This window comes from Typopeltis vanoorti, chromosome 17 (assembly GCF_054136105.1).
Source record: "Typopeltis vanoorti isolate ZY-2024b chromosome 17, IOZ_Tvanoo_1.0, whole genome shotgun sequence".
Taxonomy (NCBI): Eukaryota; Metazoa; Arthropoda; class Arachnida; order Uropygi; family Thelyphonidae; genus Typopeltis; species Typopeltis vanoorti.
Genome location: NC_143565.1, coordinates 52,537,752 through 52,564,186, shown reverse-complemented (window position 1 = coordinate 52,564,186; position 26,435 = coordinate 52,537,752). Strand labels below are relative to the sequence as shown.

At 35.8% G+C, this 26,435-nt stretch overlaps 1 protein-coding gene across 1 annotated transcript in view; it reads left to right on the top strand.

The window, feature by feature from the left end:
- Positions 1 to 26,435, top strand: part of LOC150097388 (protein phosphatase 1 regulatory subunit 21-like) — a 505,584-nt gene that overhangs the window by 101,116 nt on the left and 378,033 nt on the right. The gene's annotated exons all lie outside the window — the stretch shown is intronic.

Below are 26,435 nucleotides of genomic sequence, written 5' to 3'. Positions count from 1 at the left end.
GAGAAAGGAGTTAAGTATTTTTCAGAGCAAGCAAGGAATGTGAGGTAAATCAACAAGATATAACTTCTGTTTGATAATTCCTCCTATCTATTATATTAGTCCATGGATAAATTAGAGAAGTAGCTGATTAAGTTGCAGCAGTATGCAGTAATATGCCTCATGGGTAGACATGATGCATACCCATGCCTAGAGTTTTGGTGAGGCTGCTGTGGATACTTTGCAGGATCAAAATGAGTACATTTCTAACCTGTAAGCTAATGAAAGAATACTTCATCTGCATTTTTTAAAAGAATACTTTTTCTTCACATTATGGAAGTAGTTGATACAAAGATTATCCTTCAGCCATTTTCTGTCCACTGTTGGATGAAGGCCTCCCCCAGAGTCCTCCATTCAGTCCTATATTGAGTATTTCTATGCTACTGAGTTCCAGACATCTCTTTAATCTCATCCTCCCACTGTCTCTTTGGTCTTCCTGTAGCTCTCTTTCCATCTTTGGGATATCATTCAGAAATCAACTTTGTCCATTTTCGAGTATTACTTCTTGCAATGTGACCTGCCCATTACCATTTGGTTCTTTTAATAACTGATATAATGTTTTTCACCCTATTCTGAGCTCTAATTCAAGTATTGTGCTTTCTATCTAGAATAGTAGTAGCAAGTAATGATCTTTCCATTTTCTTCTGGGTAATCCTCAGCTTGTTGGTCAATGTTTTAGTCAAAGTCCACATTTCACTTCCACATGTCATGACTGGAAGTACAAGTGTCGAATATTTTTCTTTTTAGGCAGATTTGGATGTTTCATTTGAGTCCATCTAGTATCTCGTTCAATCTCCAATCCCATGACTATATTCACATTGAGATTTCTTAATATCCCAATCATCTCAGTTCATCTACCTTTGTTCTCATATTTATTCCTATCACATCAGTTACTATATTATCTCCACCTGGATAAGCACATACTTGCATAGTATCACTCAGTAATTTAACTATTTTTTCTGCTTCTGTTATCTCTCTGTCATCAGCATTCATTAATGTTATCCTTCCATAAACATTCTTTTCCTTTTATTTAGACAAAGCAGAAGATCCCTGTGGGATTTCTTTTGCTGATTTCCTCACATCTGATTTTGTTTTGTCTTCCTTACCATGCTGGTCACCCTTCTTACCTGTGCTTTGCAATGCTCATATGCTTGCCACTCACCTTTCTTCTTAGCTTTAGCCGGCCTGGCTAGCTGAGTGGTTAGTGTATCCGCTCTCCAGCCAAAAGGCTGCGGGTTCGAATCCCGCCGTGGGCATGGTTGTTTGTGATTTGTCTGTGAAAGCACCAGTGGTGATAGTCGGCGGTAGATGGCGTTGGTGTTTGATGATGAAGGTTGGTAGTGAGATGAGGAGTTGTAAAGTTGATGCCTCCCTTGATGAGTCTTTGGACTCCCTGGAGGTGTGATATAATAATAATAATCCTTCACATATTTTTTGCAAATCCTTTTTCATAATGTTATTAACTCCTACCTGATTTACCTTCCTGACCCTCTATATTCAGTTAAATACTGCCTTCTTTAGATAATCTTTAACTGTTTCCCATGCATCTGATTAACCTCACATCTGATTTTGTCTTTCTTTCTTCACCATGGTGGTCACCCGATGTCCTTCAAAGCAAATTCTTATGCCTTAGCACTGTTCTAAGCTGCTTCTTGAGTTTGTCATTGTCGTCACCAGTTTTGTAGTTCCATATGTAATCCTCTCAATTGAAAATCCCACATGCTTAGCCACTTCCAAGTTTAATATGGACCCCTCTCCCCAGTCAGAGGCAGAGTTACTTTGGTTCTGGGCAAATTCTTTGATGCTGTCTCTAGATCCAATACTATCAGACTCCAGGTACCTTTTATCACATTCCACTGTTGATAATTATCTCTTAGTAGCTAGTAAATTCTATTTCCTTATCCCCATGTGTCTTTCCTCTTTCTAATCTATGTATCCATAGTTGGTCACTAATCATTATGCTGAATAAAATGAAAGATTTTAAGAGAATTAAACTCGTAAATATAAATATTTTTCATCTTAAGAATATAGCTTTTTTTGGGGGGGGGGGTCTTTAAATTTCAACATGTTTTTAACTCAGTTTTATATTAGTTAAGTGGTTAAAATCTTTTTGTGCACCAAAATTTAAATTATGAGATGGGGAGTAACATAATGGTTACATGTATACTTATGAGTAAAAAATTGTATCGGTCATAATTTCTGTTTGACTTTAAATTCTTTTATTCTACAGTTCACTCATTATAGCAAAGAACCAGTGCTTTTTTCTGGCCGTATGCAACGGTATGCAGTACCAGCACCTTTTTTCTTAAGTTTTTAATAATTTGCAATTTATTGACAGCAAAATTATATTATAAATATTTCGGTAGATGGTACTGTGTTCACGAATTGAATTTTTAGGTTTGATTACTCATAAGTTGGTATCCTGCTTTCCTATTTCATAGGTTGGTATGCAACTGGAAACAGGAAGTTGTGTTCACTTCCGATTGCTTCCAATATCAGTTTATCAGTTCTATATTCACTCTGCAACAGGCAGGTGTTCACTTGAGTTTTGAATTAATCTAAGTTAAATCAGTTTAACTTAGATTAATTTACCTTCCTGACCCTCTGTATTCAGTTAAATACTGCCTTCTTTAGATAATCCTTAACTGTTTCCCATGCATCTGATTAACTGTTTCCTCACATCTGATTTTGCCTTTCTTTCTTCACCATTGTTCAAATCATTGTTCAAAATGAGTAAAATAAGTAGTTACTTTATGCCAGTGTTTCTCAACGTGGGGCAACTTGAATATTTTGGGGGGCAATTAGAAAATGTACATGCACATATTTATAGGGGATCAAAATCTTTGAGACATTGAGGTGGGGGCATCAAGATCTTTGAGATGTTAAGATGGGGCATGATCCAAAAAACGTTGAGAAACACTGCTTTATACCAATGAGTAAAAAAAGGAAGGCTGAAGAAGCAGAAATTGTTGAATCTACTTGTGATCCTGTAAAACAGAAAACTAGCACCAAAAATGCACTTAGTGAAGAGGATTACAAAACCAAGACCGAAGATCCACGTGGTCAAAAGGAAGCAGATTCTGATAATGATTGGCCCGAATGTTAGACACTTTTGCAGAAAAATGACTTCTGCGAGAGAAATGAGTGACTGTGTGTCCAGAATAAAATGTTGGGCTGTAAAGTGTGTCGTGATGTCGGAAGTCTTGCCGTCAATAAACACATGGGAAAGAAAATTTCAGCGGAGTGAACAAATGGTAAAATCAGTCATTTTGGAGAATCTCGCAAACAACAGTTAATGTCATTAAGAAAAGAGATTTACGATCATAAGGAGAGTGCAGCGCACAAAGCGTGCCTAAAAATAAAATCTGAAGAAAAAAACAAAACATTAGAGAAAGTTTTCCTAAATACTTTGTCTCATAATAATAAAGACAGGAAAAGTGTTTCGAACCGCTTACAAAGTTGCGAGGAGAAATCAATCATTTAACAACTTTGAAGACGAAATAAATTTACAGGAACTTAATGGCCTAGACATGGGATATATATTCTTCATTCTGCAAATGCTTGCATTAACATTGTGAGCTACATTGCAAATGAAATGAGAAAAACATTAATAGACAATATATAGTGGACTCCAAGAACAAAATATCATTACTTATTGATGAATCGACAACTGTGAGTAACACAACGACCTTGATTGTTATTGGTTGTGTAGTTCTTCCTGAACTTTCGGCTCCTGTGAGTCTTTTCCTAGATTTGATCGAATTATCAGATGTAACTGCTAGAGGGATTCTAAACTCTTTAATTAGTCATCTTGAGTGTTTAGGATTATCTGAAGATTGCTTAAAGGAGTATTTATTGTCTTTAACTTGTGATGGTGCATCCGTGTGTTGTTTGGTGTGCATAATGGTGTAAGGAGGCAAATGCAACAGAAGTTTCCTAGTGTTATTTTCTGGCATTGTGCTAGCCATTGCCTTGAATTGTCTGTTAGTGACACAGTGAACAATGTGGCAGAGTGAATCGCTTTAAGAGTTACATGCATAAACTTTGTGACTTATCAAGCTTCACCTAAGAATGCCAGGGAACTACAAGAATGTGCAGCAACTCTAGAACTTCAACTTCTTAAAATTGGCAGAATTTTAAGTACTTGCTGGGTTGCACCTAGCTTTCGCACTGTTTCTGCAGTGTGGCAAGACTTTGAAGTCCTTGTCCATAACTTTCTGGAGGCAAAAGAAGACAGTAGAAGAAGCAAAACAGATCGCCTTTCTTTATGAGGGCCTTTTAAGAAAAATAACGTCATACAAGTTTGTTCTTGATTTGGGCCTAATGCAGTACCGTTGACTAGGTATAGCATAGAGGCAGCCTGCCTCACGGCACGGCTTAATAAGGGCGCTCGTTCAGCCATATTGTGGTAGGCACCGTCGCTACGCTAACAATTCCTGTTAGCATAGCAAGTGCGGAAAGAAGTTCTTCCAAGTTTAAACTGATTAAAAATTATTTCCAAATAGCAATGACCCAAGAAAGGTTGGTTGGTCTAGCAACTATATCGATAGAGACGGACATAGCTTATAATTTAAATTTAGAAGAGCTTATAAACAGTTTCATTGTGTGATATCCTAGAGCAAACATTTAATTAATATTATTATGTAATCGTTTTGCATTAATGTTTCTCTTGTAATAAAAACAAAATTGTAATTGGAGATTTTCTTATATTTTTGTCTTATAATCCATCAGGGGTGATATTTAATTGTTTGCCTCAGGGCGTGATCTAATCTGGCAGCGGCCCTGGTCCTATGTGTAATGCTCTCCAAGAACTTAGTGAACTAAGTCTTGATTTACAAGAGAGAAATATTGACTTGTGCAAAGCAGACAGGAAGATAAAGAATACAGGTCAACTTTTTGAAGAAAGAATTGAAAATCCTGGTCCATACTATAGTATTTCTCTTCAGAGTCAGAAGAACATGAAGTTCAAAGGGATTGAGCTCCACAAAAATGAAAGACACAGTCCTGCAATAAGTTCATCTGCTTTCTATAAAAGTTTGAAAGAAGCTGTTGGAAAATGTCTGCTTGAAGGAGATGATGCTGATTTGCCTAAATATGCTAAGCTTTTAGATTCCAAGTATTGGCCAGAAAATCCTGGGAAGCATCTGACATTTGTTCAAACCGAAATTAAAAAGTTAGCACGCAAATTTCGCTTAAATGAAAGAGAAGCAGTTCGTGGTTTCTGTAAATATCTTCAAGAAAATAAAGTCTCGGACATGCTACTTCTTCTAAAGCACACTTTTGGGCACAATTGCAATATCTTTTAGTGAATGTGAAAGGGATTTCTCTCAGATGAATCTTATAGTAACTTCATCTAGATCATCTCTGCTTGTACGGACAACTTCTGCACTGATGTTCATCAGGATAGTAGGACCTCCTCTCACTCAGTTCAACCCTTGCTAATATGTGGACTCATGGCTGTTCAGAGGTTGTCATTCTGCATTTGATACCAAAAGCAAGAAGCGATCTAGAGACGATGAGGGTATATCAGAGGATATGTTAAAAGTGTAGGAGTTGCTGTAATAACATCTTCGTGGCGAGTACCGGAACCTTTTTTCCCCAGAAAAAAAGCACTGGCAAAGACCATTATTATAACAAACTTTCTTGCTAAGGTGCAGCAGAACAAGAGCTAGCAAGACTATGGGAATGGCAGATTGAAATTGTCAGAAAAATAAAATGAGGAATATGCAGAGTGATATTAGACATTTAGTGGAACCTAATGAAAGTGTGCAAGAGAATAGAATGAAAGAAAAAAGAGTAAAAGAGGTGATGAGTGATTTGAGAATAGCAGTTTATGGAGATTCTGTTATTAGAGGATTGGTTAATGAGAGAGTCCCTAAGGTCTACTATCCAGGAGGGAGACTGAGCAAGATAATTCATGCTTTGGGAATGAGCAAGAGAATTAGTGGTGGTTGTGGGGGACAAATGATTTATGTGGACATAAGGAGAATGTAAGGGCATATATCAGAATGTTACTGATGAGAGTGACAGATAACAGTATAGTGAGAGAGGTTGTCAGTGTGTTGCCGAGTATGACAATGATGAGTTGATACAGATAGCCAGAATCATTAATGATATGCTAGCATGCGAGGAGAAGGGAGTACAGTTTGTGGATGTTTAGCATGTATTTGAGGGAAGAATGGAATTATACAGACATGATGGATTGTATTTGAATGGGTTTGGAGTAAGTGCACTGGAGAAACTGTTGCTAGATGGAAGTGCAGTGTTTGATCAGAAGAGTGGTATTGAAGAGACAGACAGAGCTGCTTGGCAATGAAAACAGTAGTAGTCATGGGGGGGGGGGATAAAGAGAGAGAGAGAGAATGGGAATGTAAGAGGAATAATGAAATGGAGGATACAGGGAGATATGGCCTATGGAGAGTGGATGTTGGAAGTAGTAGTTAACGTATGTATGGGGATGATCAGCATAGAAATGGAATAGATCAGGATATAAGTGAGGAAGTTCTGAACTGAGTATGTGGTAAGTGGTGATAAAGGTGATTGGGCAAACGCAGGTGTGGTAGGGAAATCACAACCAACAAGTAGTTTGGGTAGGACTGGTTATTGACTTAAAAGTGAACTGCTGTGTTTATTTGCGAATGCCAGAAGTATTAGAAATAAGGGAGATGAAATGGTTTCCCCTGATTGAGTCTATTTGCACCAAAATTGTTGGAATAAGTGAAACAAAGTTGAATGAAGATGTTATCCTAATGGGAAAAGAAATGAAAGGGTACAATGTTTTTCATGAGGATAGAAAGGACAAGAAGGCAGAGGGAGTGCTGCTGATAATAGGAAGGGAATTATGTTCACATAAGTAGACATGAAAGAGAGAAATAGCAGCAATAATTATGAGGCAGTGTGGTGTAAAGTGGAGGCTGACAAAAAGACATACTTAGTTGGATGTAGCCACAGGCCAGAGAATGTGGAGGGTAATGGTGATGAAATGTATAAACAACTTGGGTAAGGAACAAAGGAAGGGTGTAAATTAAAGATGCCAAGAAATTATATTCTTGTCCATTTTAGACTTTTTCCTTTAGTGTTACATGCTGATCAGCATTTATTTTAGACAAATTATGACTCTACAACTGTGTTATAAATAACTATTTTAATTTCCCGATGTTTCAACCTTCATATGAAGGTCATCATCTGGAGTATATACGGATATACAAAGACATGCTACATTACATTTCACACAGTAAGCTACAGATACAATGATTTGATCAATGGTTATTCTACTGGCATGACCTCTAGTGAAAAAATAAATTTAAAATAAAATAAAAATAAATAAGGAAATAAAATAACTACATCAAAGCTATATTCTATTTAAGATAACAACAAAGAAACATTCTTTCATATAGATCTTTTTATTACAGTAAAAAATTGACGTGAGCGAAATCTGACATTTTATGTTTTTGCAAGTGGCATTTTTATCTCTTAATGTATTCTTTTAATCGCTATTCTTTTTAATGGCTATTTCTTTAAATGTATGATTTTGATTATTTATATGTATGCTCTTACATTTTCTGTAGTTCACACATTATTATTATTCCCCAAGACCTCATGGAGTCAAAGACTCTGGGAGGTCCTTTTATTACACACACACACACAGCTCATCATACCGTGCCTTGAACACATTTAAACTCCTTGCAGACACCACACTCTCAGGTAAGGCATTCCAATCATTCACAACTCTGCATGAAAAAAACCTGCCCCTCACTCCCCTACTCACACCCTCTTTATACAGTTTCCAGGGATGACCTCTGGTTCTTCCCTGATCTCCCACTATTTTCTGTAGAACTTCTCCAGCGTTGATCCTATAACAACCTCTCATCAACTTGTAGGTCTCTATCATGTCTCCCCTCATCCTCCTGTCCACCAGACTCTGCAAATTACATCTTCTCAATCTTTCCTCATACTCGACATTCCAGAGGTCAGAAACTATCTTAGTTGATTGCCTTTGAACCCTTTCCAACATCTCTATATCCTTCTGAAAACTAGGTTACTAAATCTGGGGACAATAGTCCATGTGTGACCTAATCAAAGCTTTATACAACGGAACAAGAATCTCCTTACTTCTACACGTCAGTGTCCTCCGCATCATTCCCAGAAGCCTTTGTGTTGTCTTAACAATTTTGGCTATGTGTCCCCTAAATTTCAGATCCTTATCCACTATCACCCCTAGATCTCTTATTTCTTCCACCTCCAACAGTATATCCTCACCAAGCATAAATTCTGCATCCCATCTTTGTTTTCCAAATTTTAAAACCTTACATTTTGCAACATTGAACTCACATCCCCATTTCCGTGCCCAATCACTCAATTTATCAAGTCTTCTTGTAAGGCCACAACATCTTCACTACTCTCATGGTTTGTCCCAACTTTGCATCATTTCCAAACAACTGAATATCTCCATCCAAATCTTCACCTATATCGTTAATATACGAGTTAAACAGTAATGGCCCAAAACAGATCCCCTGAGGCACTCCACTAGAGTCTTTCCTTTTCCTTGATATCGCTCCCATGAAAGAAAACAAAAAATTAAATGAGATTTAAATGGTCCTGTTTATACTTGACTCATAGGGAAAGGTTAAGTGGGTTGAATATGTGCCTTCCATATTCCTGGGATTTTTAGGCCATGATTATCGTTAAGATTAGGATGGTTGATAATAATCTTGCAGGCCTCCTGAAATTTATTTTTTACCATGTTTTGGTGTGGTGTAAACAACAGGTGCTTTTCCAGTCAATTTTATGTAAAGTGTTCAGAGCATGATCAGACAGGTCGACTTCACCATAGTTATTAAACTTAATGTGCCGTTTATTTTCTTTTTGTCTGATGGGAATCGTTCGTCCTGTTTCTCCTATATAGGGCAAATTACAGGTGCAGTGAATACGGTGAGCCAGTAGAGGAAGTGGATCCTCTGATGAGTTGAATAAGTTTTTTAATTTTGCAGGAGGTTTAAAGGTGACTTTAAGGTTGTATTTCTGTAGTATTCTGTTTATTGTGTGTAATATCCCTTTAATGTATGGAATGGTTACAGTTTTATTGTAGTTTAGTTTATTTTTGTTTTTAAGTGGAGTCTTGTACAGAATTTTTTGGATAGTATTTTGGCTGTAACCATTTTTTAGGAAGGTATTGCTGATAACGTTTAATTCATCTTCAAGTGTTTGCTCATTTGAGCAAATCTTCAAAGCTCTGTTTTTTAGTGTGTTAATGACACCGAGTTTACGTGTATATATTGGCCAGTATATGTGTGTGTGTCTTGGTGTCATCCTTTATCGGTAGCATCTATTATGGGTCTTTTGGGGTGGGGGGGATTTGGTTTGTGGATTTTAGATAAGTCATTCTGGTAGGGATAAGAACTGAAGGATTTAAGTTTACGTGATTTCAGGAGGCCAGGAAGTCCACCCTCTTTTGGGTGGACTTTATAATTTTTTGATCTGAAATTTAGTTCGATCATAATCTAAAGGTGGAGCAGCCTCTGAGAATGAAATCCATTTTTCTACTATATTCACTGACATTAAGGATAACAGTAGCTCTTTTCTTATCAGCTCTGGTGATGACTATCATGTTATCTTTGCATAGGTTCTTGAGGGTACTGAGTTGGCAGATGATAGATTTCTCTCATCATCAAGAAACTATGCAAAGATAACAGTATAGTCATCACCAGAGTTGATAAAGGAAGAGCTACTATTATTCTTAATCTCCCTACCGGCTGAGGTCAGTGAAAGAGCCATTTTTCATGGATCAAAACTTCATTGGCATTCTACCTTTTATCATGTAATTACCCTCCTCTACTGTTAAGGGGTTAACGGCAATTTTAGAGCCATTAGCGGATTAACTGTAGTGGAGTGACTTTTGTGTCACTTGTCTGTACATGTATTGTGTTGCTTGGAATTTCCTTTACTGCCCTACAATGTTTGACCTTTTTTTTGCTGCGCAATTTATTGTCTCTTCTAAAAAAAAAAAAAATTCACTTGTGTGAAAACAAATAATCAATCGTGAAATGACCACAGATTTGCCTTTGCAGTGAATCTATTTAATAGTAATAAATTTGCTCTTTTATTCTTCAAATCAGTGCAATGGAACAAGACAACTTTATGTTCTTTCACTTTACTTGACAATATAGAATTGTCAAGTACTTAACAGTGTCAAATATTTATAATTTTTTTAAAGTAACATTTATTGAAATAAATATGACCTTTTACTTTTTTGTCTTGCAAAATACTATTATATGGATTGTCACATTTCAGTTTTAGAAATGAATTTGTTTTTATTTTTATGAACACCAAATGATGTGAAACTGCATTACTCAGTTTCTGATTGCGCGTCCTTTTAGTATCAAAAATTTATATCCAATGATATTGCAGCTGGAACTCTTCGCCTTTATCTTTTGCTTAAAATTGCAACAGATTTTATTTTATTATTTTTTTTTAGGATGCACATTACTATAATATCCAGTGCTTAACCGCTGAAGATTTCTAAGAATTTCAGCTGCACCCCCCCTCCCCCCAGGAGAGGGGGGAACTCAATTACATAACTCCTGAAACTCGATTACATAACTACTCTAAATTTCTACTGGTTTGAAAGCTTTCACAGACAGTATTCAAAATTTAATACTTCAATTTGACAAAAGAAATAAGGCAGTAATATTGTTGTACTGTCAAAGCTTTTAATTCTATACTATTTCTTAGCAATCTAAACGATTGCTAAGAAATAGGCTTAGATTACTAGGAATTTTAGGAAATCTTTTCCTAAAAGCCTTTAGGAAAAGCTAAAGGCTTAGATTACTCTCACTCTCTTGAAAAAGGAAAGGGAAAACACTTCCTGAGAAGTCTCACTAAAGCCTCAAGCTGTAATGCAGAATATGTTAAGAATGTCTTGTTCCATTTTCAATTGTTGATTAGCAGACATCCTAACACAGAAATACTGACATTTCTTTTACAGGCTGATACAATATTTATGCCAAAATAATTTCTTAATTTATAATGATCAGTTTCACTTTTATTATCGAAAAATTATAAATTATTTGATACAATTATCTTGAAAAAAAGATTTGCATTATTTGGTCAGACTACAGTGGCCCAAAGACTAAGATCAGATCCCAACATAGCTTCCTAGCACATCGTCCATGTGGTGCCGACTTGGAATACTTGGAAAAGCCTCAACAGACTTCAAATGACAGGCTGCAAACTAAACCTCATCATGTTGTTTATTATTTTAACGGTATAATAGAACACAGAAACTAAGTAAATAATTAATTTATTCACTTGATGCTGATATTTCGCTGGTATTATAACCAGCATCTTCAGAGCACAAAAACACTGTTTGTCACAATACGCGAGACTAAGACAACATGGTGTACATTAACAAAATTGTAGCAGCAACACAAAGACTAGAGTCCTGATTTTGGCGCCCTCTATCTGAAAAAAAAAAAAAAAAAAAAAAAAAAAAAAAAAAAAAAAAAACGCTATCATATATTGCTAGAGTCCTAGAAAAGTGCTAGTTTTTCCTTAATATGACTGTCTCCCAGATCTTCGGCAAGTTAATACAGCCATATTTGTTGAGATTTGGGGTGTGTTTTAGGGCTTCTGTCGCCTCTAAGAACAATCTCTCTGATTTATATGGGTTTCTGTGTAGTACTTTTGTGTTTTTCCAGTTGATCCTGTGTGCAGGGGTATCCAGAGCATGGTCTGCTAGGCCCGACTTCCCATAATGATATTTCCGGACGTATCGTTTATGTTCGCTGATGCGGATATTCACAGTTCTTCCTGTTTGACCATAGTAGGCTTGATTGCATGAGCAGGGTACTTGGTAGACTCCTGGATGTGATAAAGGAGGAATGCTGTCCTTGGGTGAGCGGATGAGGGTGGCTAATTTGCTACATGGTCTGAATGTAGTGCGTAGTTTATGTTTAATGAGAATTCTTGAGATCTTTTCGGATGTGCCTTTAATGTAAGGGATGGTGACTGTTTTGTTGTAGTTCTCTGTGGTGGATGGTGGGAGGGGTTTCTTAGGAGTGTTTAGTATTTTGTTTATTTTTTGTGGATTGTAGCCGTTGGCCAAGAAGGTGTGGCGTAAGTGAGTCAGTTCAGCAGTAAGAGCCTTGTCATTTGAACAGATTGCTCTCGCTCTATGGGTTAGCGTTTTTAAAATGCCATATTGTTGAGAAGGATGATGGTGTGATTGTTTGTGTAAGTATCTGCCTGTATGTGTGGGTTTTCTGAAAACTGAAAATGATAAGGAACCATCTGGGAGACGTGTAATGAGTGTATCCAGGAAGGGCAGACAGTTGTTGGCTTCCGGTTCCATAGTAAAGTGGATTTTTGGGTGTTGGCTATTTAAATGTGCTAGGAATGTTTTCAATGTCTCAGGGCCATGTGGCCAAATGGCAAGCACATCATCAACATAGCGTAGCCAAAGTGTTGGTTTGAGAGTGGCTGTATTGATTGCTTGTTTTTCCAGGTGTTCTATGTAAAAGTTGGCTAGGGGGGGAGAAAGGGGGGAGCCCATGGCTGTCCCATCAATTTGTTTGTATATTTTCCCTTTCCATATGAAATATCCTGCATGTATTGTGAATTTGAATAGTTCACAATACTTTACTTTTTAGTTCACAATAGCCAACTTTTACATAGAACACCTGGAAAAACAAGCAATCAATACAGCCACTCTCAAACCAACACTTTGGCTACGCTATGTTGATGATGTGCTTGCCATTTGGCCACATGGCCCTGAGACATTGAAAACATTCCTAGCACATTTAAATAGCCAACACCCAAAAATCCACTTTACTATGGAACCGGAAGCCAACAACTGTCTGCCCTTCCTGGATACACTCATTACACGTCTCCCAGATGGTTCCTTATCATTTTCAGTTTTCAGAAAACCCACACATACAGGCAGATACTTACACAAACAATCACACCATCATCCTTCTCAACAATATGGCATTTTAAAAACGCTAACCCATAGAGCGAGAGCAATCTGTTCAAATGACAAGGCTCTTACTGCTGAACTGACTCACTTACGCCACACCTTCTTGGCCAACGGCTACAATCCACAAAAAATAAACAAAATACTAAACACTCCTAAGAAACCCCTCCCACCATCCACCACAGAGAACTACAACAAAACAGTCACCATCCCTTACATTAAAGGCACATCCGAAAAGATCTCAAGAATTCTCATTAAACATAAACTACGCACTACATTCAGACCATGTAGCAAATTAGCCACCCTCATCCGCTCACCCAAGGACAGCATTCCTCCTTTATCACATCCAGGAGTCTACCAAGTACCCTGCTCATGCAATCAAGCCTACTATGGTCAAACAGGAAGAACTGTGAATATCCGCATCAGCGAACATAAACGATACGTCCGGAAATACCATTATGGGAAGTCGGGCCTAGCAGACCATGCTCTGGATACCCCTGCACACAGGATCAACTGGAAAAACACAAAAGTACTACACAGAAACCCATATAAATCAGAGAGATTGTTCTTAGAGGCGACAGAAGCCCTAAAACACACCCCAAATCTCAACAAATATGGCTGTATTAACTTGCCGAAGATCTGGGAGACAGTCATATTAAGGAAAAACTAGCACTTTTCTAGGACTCTAGCAATATATGATAGCGTTTTTTTTTTTTTTTTTTTTTTTTTTTTTTTTTTTTTTTCCAGATAGAGGGCGCCAAAATCAGGACTCTAGTCTTTGTGTTGCTGCTACAATTTTGTTAATGTACACCATGTTGTCTTAGTCTCGCGTATTGTGACAAACAGTGTTTTTGTGCTCTGAAGATGCTGGTTATAATACCAGCGAAATATCAGCATCAAGTGAATAAATTAATTATTTACTTAGTTTCTGTGTTCTATTATACCGTTAAAATAATAAACAACATGTTCGACGAACACATAAGTCTGTCCACACGTTTAAACCTCATCAAATGGGGCTACCTCACTGGACCAGATAATTGTAAGTGTGGGACAACCCAGTCCATGAACACCTTTCTTGCCTCCTTCTTTGATCACCTTGCACAAAAGAGGACCATATATCCTGCACAGAAAGAGCAGTTGATTGTGCAAGATTTTGGAGGAACATCTGCCCATACTTATTATATATCACTATGGGCAGATGTTCCTCCAGAATCTTGTTTACATAAATATTTAGTTTCTTTTTCCTTCATAATTTACTTATTATTCCCTGTATAATTTACCTACTAAATTTAAGCTGTTCCCATTTGTAACGTATTCTAATTCATTGTAAATAATGTTTTACCAGTTACTACTGTATCACTTGTGTTTGGATACGAAATAAATTATTTAAAAGAAAAGGTGCATATGTGTTGCATAATCATTTTTATGAAGGGGAGAGGGTTATAGACCTATTCAATCTGCAGATATTTCAGAGAATTTATTTTAAAAATCATTCTCAAGAGAATTGTTACAAACGTACACTTGGGGAACATGCTCATGCATTTTAGTGTTAAATAGTAGCAAAAGTTTAGCTACTTCAACAACATTGTCTTCTAAACTAGAAGACAGTGTTGTTTGTCTGCTGATGTTAGAACTTTTACATAAATATTTTTTTCTGGTATGATTTCTCTGTTAGTTATAATGTAATTAATTTACAGATTTTTGTATTCTCTCATGCTATGTGCAGTGATTTCTTCTTCATACTACAAGAAAAAAAAACAAACAAAAAAAAAGCAGATAATAACAGAAGAAAAATGTGTAGTATTTTCTTTTTCATTGGGTGAATTTACAATGTTCTTTCTTTGTGTTTTTAAAAGAAACTGCAAATGATTATTCCCCCCCCTCAAAAAATCAGTTGCTGTTTTCAACCCCTTCACCCTTTCCCACCCTATATAAATATAAAAAATGCTCCGCCCATCCCTAATAATATAATATATGTATATATACATTATTCAAAAAACCTGGGTTTTTTCCATTTCTATTTAATTCTCCCACATTGCCCCCCCCCCCCCCCCCCCCCCCCGCGCGCACACACACACACAGTAGTTTGGACATCGCAGAAAGAAGAAAAGTCACAACACCCAGAAAAAGGTATGTGTAAATTTCTCTTCCTTTATGCTATATATATATATTTATTGGTAAATATGCATCTACAATGCCCCAAGAATCCGTGAATAAAAAGCTAATGACATTTAAACAAGGGCACTCCTAAACAGAAGCAGGCAAAATAGCAGTAAATATAATAGATTATTTTCTTACTATTTTTACTAACAGAACATCTGATATAATTATAAAAGTGACATTTTACCATTTTTCTCCCACACAAGAAAAAGAAATATAGTAATAATATTATTGAATGTGTTGAACTTTATTGTAGCTGAAATTTTTATTATAAAATTTTGCTGTTTTGTGTAATAAAAAATGTTATTAGAATTGTCAAGTACTTGACAATGTCAAATATTTATACTTTTTTTAAAGTAACATTTATTGAAGTAATTTCATAGCAGTGTTTTTAATCACTTTGAAAATTTTTAATCTGTGGCACACACTGCTATGAAAATTAAATACACAAAGTTTCACTTTTTGCAAACTGTATTCTTATTTACTAAACAAATCTTATAATAGCCAAATTTCAAAAATACTTGCATTAGGTAGGATTGTGGTACACAGAATGTTTCAAAAATTAAGAAATAAAACAGCCCAGCATTTAGCCTACTATTCAGAACTGCTTAGGATATAATTAAGGTATCATACACACATATATATATGAGGATTGTCTGAAAAGTTCTCGGCCTAACAATGAAAAACGAATTCATAATTTCAAAATTATTTTTATTTTTCAACATAATCTCCCTTAAGACTAATGTATTTATTCCAGCGATGCTCCAGTGCCATTATCCCGTGCCTGTAGTGGTTCTCAGTAAGATCTGCAAAATACTCCTCTACAGCTGCAATCACCTCTTGATTCGAAGAAAAATGCTGACCAGCGAGGAAGAGTTTTAGTTTTGGGAAGAGATAGAAGGCAGAGGGAGTCAATTCTGGGGAATAGGGTGGATGTTGCAATAATTCATAGTGTAGATCCCTTAATTTTTCCATTGCCAAAACACCTTTCTGGGCATGTGCATTGTCCTGACGAAAGATGATTTTTTTCTTCTGCAAACTGGGTCTTTTCTCACGAATTTTTTCATCTATTCTGGTTAAAATATCGGAATAATATTTCCTGGTTATTGTTTTACCCTTTTCAAGAAAATTAATAAACCAAATGCCTTTAGCATCCCAAAACACCGATGCCATGACCTTTCCTGCTGATGGAATGGACTGTCTTCTCTGGCACTGAACAGCCAGCTTGTGTTCACTGTTTTGACTGCTATTTGGATTCTGGTGTGTAATGGTGAATCAAAGTCTCATCCATAGTAATAAATCAATGCACAAAATCGGTTTTATTGTTAAAACGCTCCAAGCACTGTTCAGAGATTTTCATGGGAGTGTGTTTTTGATCTGCTGTGAGCAAGCACAGCACCCATCTTGTGCGAAGCTTTTTCATTTGCAGTTCTTCATGCAAGATATATCCTACACATTTTTTTGAAATGGCTATAGTTTCAGCAATTTCACGCACTTTGACTCGCCTGTCATCCAATACCATATCGTGCACCGATCAATGATTTCTGGTGTTGTTACACTTTTTGGACGTCCTTCATGTGGATCATCTTCAAGACTTTAAATGTGGCTGGTACGGGCACATTTAAACTCGGCAGCCCATTTCTTAATTGTCGGAAGGAGAAGAGTGCCCATAAACTGTTATGAACTTCGAGTGAATTTCTTTTGGCGTTAAACCTTTTACAAAGAATTGTGTAACCGCACGATACTCAATTTTATCCATTCCAAGGGATACAGACAACACTTTTGCTTCAGACATCTGTATAAAACAAACTACTTGATAGAATGACTTGCAATTTTACATGGATGCTTATGACATGTACCTACTTAGAAAAGAAAATCGTGCCAATAGTGTTACCATCTATGGTCGAGGCCGAGAACTTTCAGACCACCTACGTATATATATAAATCTCCCACACAAGAAATTTGGAACCCATATCACATCAAATGCTATGCGCTAGCAATTGGAAAATGCTCACATTATTATTTATATATTTTATTTTATTTTATTATTTTTTGACGACATAATTTACTTTTCAATTGTAGCATGTGTTCCCGATTGATAAAAATTATTTCTTGAAAAACAGAATTCGAGTATTATGAGATAACACAAGCATCTTTTGTTGATGATTACTCTGTATGTATTTTGAAAATAAATTGCATGTTGTAATAGTGATTATTCTTCTTACCATTAGAAATAAAAATTCGATAACAATAATAGTTAATCTTATTTTATTTGTTCTTTCTGAATGAAGGTGAATAATAGAATATTATATTATTGTTATGTAACTATTGTTATTATCACTATGCTGTTATTATAGAATACGGTTTACATTATGATAATACAATAAGTTTTCTGATATAAATTGATACGTACATGAAAAAAGTCCCTTTATTCCACATTTAGTAAAATATTACTACTACTAACAATAATAATAATGCTACTATAATAAGCCAAAAGACTAGTGACCTCGTCTCATAATGTAAAACAGTATATATACATCTCTTAGGAGCTGTGTTTTACATTATGAGAGAATATTAAGGTTAGTGACGGAGCTTGCTCCACCTTTGCTTGGAGTTGCCCTGGTGTTGTACTACCCAAGTGATCACTTACACTTGGGCTCGCGGATAGTTTTTTCGGCATGAAACTCTATGGATTCGATGGATTTTGATCCGCGTTTCGTACCTGGCTATAAAATAAAACGGGATTTACCATCTCCCTTTAACTTAACTTATGTCGCCAGTAAAATAGCCTTTTGGCTTATTATAGTAGTAATAACAATATAGGAGTACACCAGTTCAGCAATTCTATAGTAGAGGTATATGTAAGTTCGGTTCACTTAAAACCTTGATATTCCAGGTATACCTACTCACTGATGAGACCTCAAAAAAGGTTGTAACCGGTCTGGGTAGTGAACCTCTTCTCATAATGTAAAACAGTATATATATATACATCTCTTAGGAGCTGTGTTTTACATTATGAGAGAATATTAAGGTTAGTGAAAAGAGCTTGCTCCACCTTTGCTTGAAGTTGCCCTGGTGTTGTACTACCCAAGTGATCACTTACACTTGGGCTCGCCGATAGTTCTTTTGGCATGAAATTCGATGGATTTCGATCCGAGTTTCGTACCTGGCTATAAAATAAAACGGGATTTACCATCTCCCTTTAACTTAATAATCATGCTATGTTCTATATTCTGAAATTAGCCATATTTCTTTTTTTTCCCTTTCAAGTAATGTAAAACTTGAAGCCTGGCGGTGTTCTATGATGAACAATGGAAATTCTTCCAAGCGTTACTTTTGCATTTGCTAGTTGTGGAAAACTGAGGATTTCATAGCTCATCCAGAAAACTTTGCTCTGTAAGAACTGCGACCATGAGATTTTTGAAACAATAGAAAAATTATCCCAGTTTCGTTCCTTTTTAGAAATTAGGGCTCTTCCCCATGCAAAACAAATTTGCTGGCAAACATCCATTTCCCAGATATGAGATATGTCATAGTATATGCCTCTAAAGCAGATGTTAGAAGAGTGCAACACTTTTCTTCGGTTAGAAAACCTGGGAAAGGAATAATTCCTGTCATAATTCAAAACTAAATCACAACCTTAGTCTACTCAATTATTTTTCCTGATTGAGACAGCTAAGCTTGGGTAGCCAGCTGTCGCTGCTTTTTTTTACTAAGTGGCTGTGGATTAGAATCTTCAATACACTGGCACGAATCCTTATGAAAATATTTAGGTGGGTAGATGAATTTGGTTCTGTAAATAGCACAGCAAAAGGCCATCACTCAGTTTATTGGAGGCTTGAAAAAAAAACATGTTTAGTCTTATCTCTGATGTTAATTACATATAGCATTTCTGAATTTTTTAAAGCAGACATTACACTTGCATGCAGTGTTTATTTATTAATTAATTTTATTATTATTTTTTTTTTGTGAATAGTAAAGTTTCTGAGGAATAGTTAGCAGCCTTCAACTACAGAAGTCTGGAAGGACTGCCTGTTTTCCTGCTTGATGATGATGGACTATAAACTTGTAGCAGCATACTTTGGCAATTCTACTGTGTAATCTAAATGTTGTGGAGGACCAGGCAAGGATGTGTTGCCTGATTGTATTCTTCATTATTCTGAAAATACAAATACTTCACAATGAGACTAATTGTTTTTCAGTCATAACATCATGAAACATTGACGTGTTCAGAATCTATTCTGTAGACCATACATGCAGAAATACATTTTGAGAGTGGGCTTTTTCATGATACCTTGTGCAATCCAGAGCATTATAAATGTAAGTGGTATGTTGATATCTATTGGGCTCCAAAGTGTACTGCAAGAATATAGACTGTACTCAGCTTGCTGATGTTGTTGGCAAGCATAAAGGTAAAAGTCTGTTCTGCTATGAAGGAAAGAATATTGTCTAGAAATAGAGGGAAGAAGCCTAAAATGTTGCTGTGTCGAAATCTTCAGTAGTTCCTGGCTTACCTATGAATGGAAACTGTGGACAAGCTGGTATGCATTTAGTGACGATCGCCCATCTTCTGCACGAAGGCATGTCTGAACTACATGCAAAATTTCTATCTTCCCAGCTAGAAAAATTTCCCTCATCAACATCAGTAGAGTAAGAGCTACTTGAAAGGCAAAGACTCCAGTTATCTGCATCTCAAGAACTTTCCTTTTTTAACTCCCATACTTTACTTTCTTTTGGGGAATATACTGCTTACATTTCAATCTGCTTTTGAATGGCATAAGGTGCAGTGCAGCACTACATGAATTAGAAATAAAATATTTTAGAAATAAAATTTTTTGGAGATGCAGAAAAGTTGGAGCCTTCACCTTTCAAGTAGCTCTTACTCTACTGATAATGAGGGAAATTTTTCTAGCTATGAAGATAGCGATTTTGCATGTAGTTTAGACATGCCTTCATGCAGAAGATGGGTGATCGATACTAAATGGGAAAATATCAGTACTTTAAACCTGATGCTACTGTTGCTGCTACTTGCCATCTCAGAAATGAATTGTGTCTTAGATATACTTGCTAATATTCCTTTCTGCTTGAGTAACAGGCTGTAAGCTAACAAAAATTAATCAGAAAGTGAGGAAAGAACACCTCCAGTAGACACACTAAAAAGTCCCTAAAAATAGCCAAATACACACAAATTTTATTTTTTATTTTTTAACACCTTTCTCGATTGATCTACAGATATTGGAAATATTTTATTCTGATGTTGCTTTTGTAGGATGACACTGTTTTTTAAACATTAATTTCCCCAATATCATATAATTTAATTTATAATTATCAGGAAGTAATATAAATGAGAAAATATACAACAAAATGTGCTCATTTATAATAATCACAATTTAATTTTGGTATCAGAATACTAAAAGTTATCTGGTACAATTACTTTAGAAAAATAATGAATTCAAACAAAAAGAAAGTGCACATATATTACCTACCAGTGTGTGTGTGTGTATGAGTGATAGTTTGGGGGAGGGGAGTTAGCCATCAAAGGCAAAATACAATTTTTTTTTTGCTATGAGTATTTTAGAAATAAAATTTCATTTTGACCCATGCACCTATGCATGTTTCGAATGATAAACTGCAGGGAAAGTATCTATATATTAAAATTGCCGCATAATATCAAAATTAGCAAAAATATGTATATAACAGTTGACTTCATAACTATTTGATGTTATGCAAATGAATTTGCATAATATCAAAATTAGCAAAAATATGTATATAACTGTTCATTTATTTTGATTTGGAGTGAGAGATTAGGGGAAACCAAGAAAGTTGAAGTGCAAAGAGCAGATTGCATTATAAAGATTATACATTACGTGATATGATTCAAGATTTATGTATGATTCTCTGTAAAGCAAAATCGTAAAAATGCAAACCTTTACGCAATCTATGAACTAACCTTCAAACTAATATTATGAAAAAAAAATAAAATAAAAACTTAATTTGGAACAGATGGAGGCTGTATTTATTTTAAGATTCGGATTTATGTGAATTTATAAAATAATTGTTTGACAAAAATAATTATCTTGAATCAAGTTCCGAGAGAATAAAATGTATCGGCGATTAAGATAATTAGCAAAAAAATTGATAGTGAACATTGATCTTCCAAAGTGATACAACATTAAGTGAAGAAGGTATGAAAGGATCTTTTTTAATTTGCACTGGCATTAAAAACTATAATTATACAATAAAACAAGCAGCAAAAATAAATAACTTGTAGGTATTTAGCCTAATATAACTAAGATTCCAGTTACCGAGCAAATGGCAACTGCGTTTCTTGCTATAGGTAACTGAACATAGTTGTGTACGTGGGGTAATCTGGTTAAGTGTTCTTCTCAGCATGAAAGATTATCACACCTTCTAATGGACATGAAGGTGAAACTGCACCTCATAACTATGTTCTTTCAACAGGTGGTGTGAATTGTATCCAGGTTTTGCTGGACACACACACACACACATATATATATATATATGAATTAAAAATTAAATTTTTTAATTTGTATATTAGGATAACCAAGTTATTTTATAAACTTGGTTATTTTAACTCCTAATCCCAAGTAGTATGCAAACAATTAAGTTTGCACCTGAAACAAAGTTCAAGTCTAAAGATGATACAACACCAGGGCAACTCATTGTAAAGGTGAGTAAAGCTCTGATCACTATTCTTAGTATTTTCCCATAATGTAAAGCACATCTCGCTAGAAGATGTATACTGCAATGCATTATGGGTGGGGTCACTACCCAGACCGGTTTCAACCTTTTTTGAGGTCTCCTCAGTGAGTAGCTAGACCCTAACCAAGGTTATAGTAATACGGAGCCTTATCAACTTTACCTATAGAAGTTGCAACAAGGTGTTTTTATTTAATAATTATACTTAATTACCATACTTAATTACCATGTTAATTAAGTATGCAAACTTAATTGTTTACATACTTGGGATTAGGAGTTAAAATAACCAAGTTTATAAAATAACTTGGTTATCCTAATATACAATATCCCCAAGGTAAAAAATTTAATTCATCTATATCGCCTCCAGAGATTTTTATTAAAAATAAAAACACCTTGTTGCAACTTCTATAGGTAAATTTGATAAGGCTCTGTATTACTATAACCTTGGTATTTAGGGTCTAGCTACTCACTGAGGAGACCTCAAAAAAGGTTGAAACTGGTCTGGGTAGTGACCGCACCCATAATGCATTGCAGTATACATCTTCTAGTGAGATGTGCTTTACATTATGGGAAAATACTAAGAATAGTGATCAGAGCTTTACCCACCTTTACAATGGGTTGCCCTGATGTTGTATCATCTTTAGACTTGAACTTTGTTTCAGGTGCAAACTTAATTGTTTGCATACTTGGGATTAGGAGTTAAAATAACCAAGTTTATAAAATAACTTGGTTATCCTAATATAATATATATATATATATATATATATATATATATCCTGGCCTGTTGGGAGGTTAATGCCAGTGAATACAATAGAAAAATGGATATCATTCTCACACTGCTCTACCAACAGACCTTTACATTTTATCCCACTCTGATCAAAAAGTTAAAAAGTCTACTCAAAAAAAGTTTCTTCCTGGCTTCCTGAAATCACTTAAAAACTTATACCCTTCAGTTCTTGTCTCTCCCAAGAATGGCTTGCCTAAAAGCCACAAAACCTTTACTAGCCATATTGTATTAAACATAAAAAAAAAATTCTACCCCATTTTAAAACTTCTGGTGAAAATATAATTGTTAATAATACAGATATCTAATCAGTTTTGATGTTACCTCGCTGTTGACCAACATTCTCTTAAATGGAATCTTATCACATGTAAAAAAAAGTGATTTTCTTCCTGATATCATGGATCTCTTTTCCTTTGCCATCCACTCTGGATATTTCTTTTTGAAGAACAAAATTTGTAAATAGATAAAGGGTACCTGTGTGGATTCTATTCTCTCACTCGCTCTTTCCTAATTTTTCTTGGAAGATTTTGAAAAACAAGCTCTTTACTCATCCCCCTCCCTCTCAAATCTTATATCTTCAGTTAAGATATGTAGATGAAGTGTTCTCCATTTGGCTTCATGGCCAAGACACATCACTCTTTCCTCTGTTTTCCTCTCAATATGGTAACCTGTCCTTTTCAGTTTACAGGAAATGCGCTTACATAGGCAGAGATACATTCACAACCTTTCCCATCACCCTCCCTCTCAACAATATGGTATCATTAAAACTAACCAATAGTTTTGAATTTTTGTTCCAGTGAGCTCTCCCTTACAGCAGAACTCAATCATATCTTCTTACCTAATGGGTACAGTTCCACTCAGTATATAAAAAAATAATCAATCCTTCTCCCATTCCACAGCCTTCTTTTCAGAAGGATTTTAATAATAATATCACCATCCATTATATCGGAGGTACATCAGGGAAAATAAAATGCTAGAATCTTAAAGAAATACAACTTTTTCAAGCTCCACTTGAAACTAACTACCCCCCTTATCTGCTCCACTAGGGACCAACTCTTTTTTTGGTTTCTGGTGTATATATATAGAGTTCCCTTTTTTGCAAGCTTGCCTACTATGGATTGACATGAAAATCAGCTGCCATCTGCATAGAAGAACATTAAAAATACATCTGTATTTTTTATGTTCTTCTCTGCATGAGCATGGTCAGTTGGGCCCTGTAGACCATAATCAATCATGGCCCAACAAGATAGCTTATAAAATTAATTAGGCAGGGGGAACACCATGCTCCATTACAGTAAATTTAGAAGAGAAAGAGTGTTTTTAAAATTTGCAGCTGCTCTCAAGAAGCAGTCTAATTTGAATAAATATAGTTACATAAAACTTGCTGAAATTATAGGAAACACTAATCTTAGACATTCCACTTTACATCTTAGGCTGCCAACAGGTGTGTCTGCAGAGGGCGTCCCATATAGTTATGACTCTAGTTTATTGTCCATGTTTTTTACTTTTGTTTTGTTTTGCCTGCGTGTGTGTTACAAGTGTATATGTGTTGTTGTACTCCCTGAAGATGTTTCTGTGATGAGATAAAATATTGGAAGAATTAATCATCTTAGGCTGCCAACAGGTGTGTCTGCAGAGGGCGTCCCATATAGTTACGACTCTAGTTTATAGTCCATGTTTTGTTTTGCCTGCATGTGTGTTACGAGTGTATATGTGTTGTTGTACTCCCTGAAGATGTTTCTTTGATGAGATAAAATATTGGAAGAATTAAATATTTTTTAATCCTTTCTCAATGTTGTTTCCTCTATTAACCTTCTAACATGAGTTTCTCTCAGCACTTAAGCCTTAACACATGAGCTATGGCATACATGATACTTAATACGGACTGCTTCATTTACTACCAGTCCACTATTGAAATATCTATTTATTTGACTTTTTGCTTTTGCTTCAAAAAAAAAAGAAAGTATTTTTATATTCTGTTCTGTTTTTGCCATTTATACCCTGTGTTATGTGAAGACATTTTATAGCGCATACTTTATTTAAAATCTGGCTGTTTGTTCTTCATTTCTGAAAGAGTTCTGTAATGCACAAATTGAGACAAAATAGTGATATTACTGGTGATTTCTACCATTTGCCTACTATAGGCACCGTGACTTAGTTGGTTAAAGTGCCTATCTAGTAAACAGGAGATCGTGGGTTCGAATCTCACTAGTGTCTGTAATATGTTTTCTGTTGTTTGCCGACCTGGTTGGCTGAGTGGTTAGCGTATCCGCTCTCCAACCAAAAGGCGGCTGGTTCGAATCCTGCTGTGGGCATGGATATTTGTGATTGTCTGTTTTAAAAAAATAAATAAATAAATACTAGTGATGGTGGTGGATAGTAGATGGCATTGGTGTAAATGATGATATTAGTTGGTGGATTCAGTGGTGAAGACAGAGTTGTAGAGTAGGTGCCCTCCCTCGATGAGTCTTTGGACTCCCTGGAGGTGTTATGTAATAATAATATAAAACCTAAAGAAATATCCTGTTCTATGTGCAAACTTTTATTACTACTACTACTTCTATTCTCCCCCCCAGTTGTGTCTCTTTGTGAAAGACTTCAAATTCATAATTGTTATTATTTACGGCATCTCCATGGAGACACTCATCACTGGAGACCCAAATCAACCATCCTACACACAAATCCTATCATACCTCTCCTTAAATCCATTCACCATCAGGGAACTCACAACCTATTCTGGCAATCCATTCCACTCACTCACTACTCTCCATGCCAAAAATCTGGTCTGCACACTCTTACACAACTTCCATGGATGGTCCCTAGTTCTCCGACTATTTGTCATATGAAAATTTTCACTTGCATCATTTATAAAAACCTCTGTAATATCTTAAAAGTTTCTATCATGTTTTCTCATTTCTGCCTATCAACTGAACTTTGTAATCTACAAACCTTCAACCTGTCCTCGTATGGAGTATTCCACAGACCTGTCACCATCTTGGTCACCCATCTCTGAATTCTTTCAACCACCACCTAGTCCCTAAGAAACCGAGGTGATCAAATCTGTGCACAGTACTCACCAGTATAAAAGGGATAACTTATCTTGTTAGCACGTTTTTCCACATCCAAGTAATTTGTTGAGCTATTTTATCAACTTTTGCAATATGACCTCTGAACTTCAAGTATATGAAACACCATTATCCCCAAGTCGCTAGCCTCATCAATTTCCTGCAAACCAATACCATCAATATGATACACCATATGCAACCTTTTCAACCCAAAGTGCATGACTTTACATTTTGCACCATTAAATTGGCAATCATTTTCCTTTGCCCATAACACCAGTTTATTTAAATTATCCTGCAGGATATTTATATCACCTTTAAATTAAAGATGCCAAGAAATTACATTCTTGGTTTAATCTTTTATCCAAGTGTAAGCAAACAGTTTGTGCTTGATGTTCATGACTGGGCAACTCGCATCACTTGCCATAGTGTCCCATAATGAAAAGCACATATCCTTACGGACATGTATAATGCTATGCTTTATAGAAAGGGTCACTACTCAGACTGGTTTCAACCTTTATTGAGATGAAAAAGTAAAGGGTTGCTCATCATAGGCCTAGAGTAGTTAGTATAGGGATGCAAGAGAGCCTGCTAGTATTAGTAGAAAGAAAGACAGCATGAGAGAGAGAGAGAAAAGGCCTCAGCTCTTTTATATCATCATATAGCCAAAGGCTATCAGTTTTCCTTTTTCACCAATCTCATA